A 6,000-nucleotide genomic window follows, 5' to 3' on the forward strand; every position below is an offset into this window, starting at 1 on the left:
AGTTTAGTTTATAAAATTAGCATATTATAATGTTTGTTTTGATCAATAAAATAGTGCGTTAACAGTCAATTTTAAAAGAAAGTGATTGGTCGGCGACGCTTTCGTCGGCAATTGTCGACAAAAATATAGCGTCGTGAGCACATTATGATTTGTCGAGTATAGCCCACCGTGGCGGTCAAAGGGTATTTATTGCGACAGGCTGTGAAGTAATAAAGAGTTAAATATCCCGATTTTATATTCTCTGTTAGCTCGTTATGTGTCCCACAGTCACTGCTGGAAAAAGGCCTTACCTCTTTCTTTCTTAATCTATCTGTCCTGTGCCATATCCCGCCATGATGGACTCGCAAATAACGATAGATCATTGTGCTATCTGCGTCGGTTAATATCGCGATTGATTATAGGTAAAAAAATGCTTTAAGTAAAGTAAAAATATATATCAAATATGTTGAATATTAAGGTATTATTTCTTTATTCAGTTCTTGAAGGTATACAAAGACCCCAACTCACAATCGGCCAGCGTGGTGGACTCAAGGCCTAACCACTCACCCATTAAGGGGAGGAGACCCAGGAAAAATACTACCGCATTTTTCTGCCTATTGCCTTGCCTTAAAATATTATACAGAATTAAGTATACATTTATACTAGCACGTGACGTCACAAGCCTGTTAAATTAATTTACCAAAGCAAAACGCAATCGCCCCTAAAATTTTCCATTAATTGTCTTCGATACTTCTTCTGTTACACAAAATTTAATTTAGCTACGCACCCCTCTAAGAGCGAGTTTTATAAATGGGGGCTGAGATTTTTCTTTCATAACAATTTAGTGTGTCACGTGTTTATCAGTAAAAACTCAAACATGACAGATTTAATTATTCTTTGGATACGAACAGGATAATAAATACAGCTATTGAAAAATTTGATTGGCCAGCGTGGTGGATTTAAAGAATAAACCCTCCCTCATTACGACAGGATACCGTTGCCCAGCAATGGGACATTGATTAGTTAAATAATTTTATTTATTTATTAAAAAATAAAAAATATTTTATTAACTTGAAAAAAACATTATTGTATCACAGCAATAGGTTTGCACGTGACTGTGTAATTTTGTTCGTTAAATTTCGTCACGTCTACAGGTAAGGTTCATTGTAACAAAGCATGCATTGCATTTTAAACATCAACAACAACTATATATCTATAGAAACAACCAAAATGTACATTTGTACATATTAGCGAGGCACTTTATGATATAATTATTGCCGCTTTAGACGATTGGGATATTTATAAGTTCAGGTAGAAGAATGTCTGGCAGGCCCGATAAATTAACGACGCACGACCAGGCAAATCAGTTACTCTTTATGAAATGTCTTAAACAAAATCGTATAAAAATACGCCTTGGTGAAGTCACAATCTACGAAGATACGAAATTGGGTTTGAAATTGGAATTGGGTGCCTAATAAATAAAATAAATATCATTGGACAACTCACACACCGTCATTTGATTCCAAACTAAGCAGAACTTGTACTATGGTAACCAAATAACTGATAAACATACTTATATACTTCTAAATACATACTTATATAGATAAATTAACATCCAGGTTCAGAACAAATACTCGTGCTCATCACACAAAGATTTGCCCCGGGTGGGATTCGAACCCACCACACGCGGCGACGGTTGTAGCGGCGAGGTGAGCGCTTAAACCACTGTGCCCAACGTGCAGTTAGTTATTAGTACAGTATGTAATAATTTTAATTTCAACATTACATACATAAAATCACGGCTTGTTCATAAAGAGGTAGGCAGAGAGTGTCATGGAGTCGGGCCGGTCCGCTAATCTTTATATATATAATTCTTCTGTAAGTGTGTATGTCACTGAACTTCTCTTAAACGACTGGACCGATTTTGATGAAATTTTTTGTGTGTGTTCAAGGGGATCTGAGAATGGTTTAGATTCATAATTTTGTCCGCTGGACAATGTTTTTTTTAATTTTTTAGAAATGACAACGTCTGTCGGGTCCGCTAGTGTACTTTAATCTTTTTAAATGTTTTCGTGTAAAACAGTTGAAAGGTGACTTGCGTCACGTGTTGACAATATACAGACTATTCTTTTAATTAAACGTTTGACGTAATTGCGGGACACTCCCCAATATCAATGACTTTTGTTTATAAAGACGCACTAATTATAAAAGAGTGCTGTAACTCAAAATATATTTTTTTCAGTTTCGAAGAAAAAATTGTTTGTCACTTCCTATTATAGATTTTTTTAAACAAGACCCATTGCTGGGCAAGGGTTTTGTCCCGTAATGAGGGTGGGGTTAGGTCTTGAGTCCCCCATGCTGGTAACGTGCGGGTTGAAGACTTTACTTACCTTCAAGAACTATTCTAAAGAACTCTCAAGTATGCAAGGTTGCATCACGATGCTCTCCTTCACCGATGAAACATTATCAATATAAATAAAAGTAGATATTGTATATATTGGATAGATAAAACACTTTTTATCTATTCAGCCCAGTTTTACCCACTGTTGAGGATAGGCCTCAGAATGTGGGTGGAATTTAAACAGTCGTTTTAGATTTCCAGACACTAATCCCTTAATGTTATAATCTAAAGTAATTTGTACAAAGATATTTATATGACTCTTCTTTTCTACTTTACGCTTAGAATTCTAAAATATAATTATACGATAAACACGTTAGGTGCGCAACAGGACCTACCCTTTCTGAGGTACATTATTAGCGGTAGTTTATCTATTCAATAGCATTAAAACTCATATAAAAAAACGCTATTGAATAGATAAACTACCGTTATATGTACTCAAAAACCGGGCACCAGAAGCAGTGCGGCAAGGATAGAAATCTGGTTTAGGACATGGTTCCAAACGCCTCATACCGTAGTTAAAGGAAAGTAAGTAAGTGTTAAAGATCAGACTAAGGGACGGTTCACATCTGAGGAAAGATGCGTCGGGCGTAGCCTAAATAGTATGGGATTCGCAACGACGCATCATCGGTTGAGTGTTTTTGTATACATTTGTCTGTTCTGGCGTTGCGCGACCGATAATACCCGACGCATGTTCCGTCAGATATGAACCTTCCCTAACGATGTGAGCATATCACACCAAAATACGGTCAATATATTTCCTTGAAAACACTCATAAACACATATGCCTAAAAAGATTGGCAATGTCGCAAGTAATAGGTGAAAGGGGCCTTTAAATGTATTTATTTATAAGTTAATTAAAATAAATTCAGCGAATTCTAAATATATTTTTGATTTGTATATGGTAATACAAATTAATGCGTCGGCATACTAATGACAAGAATAAATTAAGTTGTTGTTCTATTTTTATGTAAATCATTGGTAGCAGTTAGGGCGTCAAGTACATTGTTCCGGCGGCCTGTGTTTAAAGTTCACTAGCATCTGCCCGCGACTTCGTCCGCATAAAAAGGTTTTCTGAAATAAAAAGTACCCTATGTGTTTATCCAGGTTATAAAGTACCTGTGTATCAAGTTTTATTAAAATCCCTTCAGTACTATTTTCTTGAAAGAGTAACAAACATACGCATATTCTCATTCAAATATTCTCAGTTTATATATACCGCTGTGGTTTCACCGTTTTTGTGTATCAATCAGCCTAGCCTTTCTTCCAACTAGGTTGAATTCGTAAAATATGGTCACCCAACACAGGACTCTCTCGGTAAGCATGGCTTAACCTCTAAGATCCTTCACCGCTTTTGTGTGTATAGGATTTTAACACTAAGAATCAATTGAACGCGCAACGTAGACGTTGCCACGTCGCACCCATTGCGTTGGGAGGTCCTGGGTTCCCACACGGAACAATTATTTGTGCAATCCACAAGTCATTGTTTCGGGTCTGATAGTACTTTGTGTTTGTTGTTTGTAGAAGTCCTCGCGATACAAGAGCAGTACTTAGTGCCGGAGTTGTCTTTTAAAAAAAATATATTTAGACCGGAATAATGCCCTTAGTGTGGATGATGCCTTAGGTAAAATGATCACGTTTTTCGCATATTAATTGGATGGAAATTTGAAACTACAATGTTATTGCTCGTAGTAATTTAATGTTATGTGCATCTAAAAGCAGCTTGCAGCGGATAAAAATAGATTTTATGTCAAGCGTCCTAAGCAGTCACCGGGTTTTGGAGAGCGTGTTAACCCCGTAAGACACGTGCCTGACCTCTCACCGGTCGTATCGGTTATCTATCCCGCCGGGGTATCTATACTAATATTATAAAGCTGAAAAGTTTGTTTGTTTGAGCGCGCTAATCTCAGGAACTACTGGTTCGCTTGCGTCACATAAGAGAGAATGGGTCTTTTTTAACATTTTTCACTGGTACCCTGCTCCTATTGGTCGTAGCGTGATGATATATAGCCTAAAGCCTTTCTCAATAAATAGGCTTTCCAACAGTAAAATAATTCTTCAATTTGCACCAGTAGTTCCTGAGAATAGCGCGTTCAAATGATCAAACAAACAAACAAACTCTTCCGCTTTGTAATATTAGTATAGATTTATGTACTAAGGGAAATCTGTTTCTTAATAAAACTATGAGTAAATTCGTAAAGAAACTAATTTAACTGTCATTTATACTTTAATCCTATACTTTGGCTGTTACTTTTGTTGAAAAACCTGGCCGTTACAAACTCAAAACAAACAGCTTCTATATAATTAAGAGTAATTTTCGTTTTTCTAACAAAGATTGAATTTTAAAATAATGAATTAATCCATTTATTAAATAAGGGGGGGGGGGGTCTTAGCAGTGGCAGATGTTTGGCACGATGTTTTCCTTCACCGTTGGAGCATAATTATGATTATTTCTAATACACACATAACGTCGAAAAGTCATTGGTGTGTTGCCTCGGGTTCGAACCTGCGACCATATTAAATATAGCTATTTTGCCAGGAGTTGGGAGCTTTGAAAAGTCTACATTAAGCCTTTTCTTATCGAAACATATGTTAAGAAAAATACTCAATATGCTTTTTCTGTTTGTAAATGTAATGCTTTAGAAAGAAAACAATGTATAGCATAGTGGGTTTCAAATAGTTGTCAACTGAGATACGCGCTAGAATCCCAAGTCATAGATATGTAGTGTGTATCAAATATTATTTAATCATAATTCCATTTAGAATTGCGTGGGAAGATAAAATCTATACATATAAGCATCCAACCTTTGACATTTACAGTAATATTAACGTGGGCATACATGTAAAGAATAATTCTGTCTCTCTCAAACTGCAATGGAGACTGCGCACTAAGAGATGCAAAGTAAAATGGACGCCATGATTTCAACAATATTCTAAAACAAGAATATATAGAACTCTCTAGAATAACGTGATGTAACCTGTGTTCATTCATTCAATGTTCATTCACTCACATGTTCATTCATTCACCTGTTCGTTCATTCATTCGTTCTATAACCCGACTAGTTAGAAAGCTGTGGTTGCGTGGGACGGAGAAACAAAATACGGAATTTTGAATGACAGTCGTCAGCTCGGGCAACCAAGGTTTGTATATTTATTACTCTATTTTTGATATATAATGTTTTTAGAGTAAATTAATTATATTCTAAATGTATAGTGTGCACGATAAAGCTTTTTACTAAGTTGTCTTACTATAGTAACGCGTGTTTGCTCCTTGTTGTACGTATCGCTGTCTCTTTCTCGCTCAGTGCATAACTTCATGAAGTTTCCGCCCATGTTGTATTATTGATTACCTAGCATCCTCACGATTTTCAGGTATGTGCATTCGTTGCCCGATTTTGTCGTGAAAGCTTGATTTATTGTGCCTGTAATTCTGGATTATTGGTAAGTAATATTTTGCAATGTAAATAATATTAAATCTGTGTATAATATTGTGTATCGTCTACCACTATACATTGACTATCGTAAAGATATGATCCCCTCTTCTTTCGGCCATGTAATTACGAATACTTGGTACTCCTACTCTATTTTCGGTTACATAATATTTATTTATCAACGTAAATCTA

The sequence above is a fragment of the Anticarsia gemmatalis genome, chromosome Z, assembly GCF_050436995.1.
Source record: "Anticarsia gemmatalis isolate Benzon Research Colony breed Stoneville strain chromosome Z, ilAntGemm2 primary, whole genome shotgun sequence".
NCBI lineage: Eukaryota > Metazoa > Arthropoda > Insecta > Lepidoptera > Erebidae > Anticarsia > Anticarsia gemmatalis.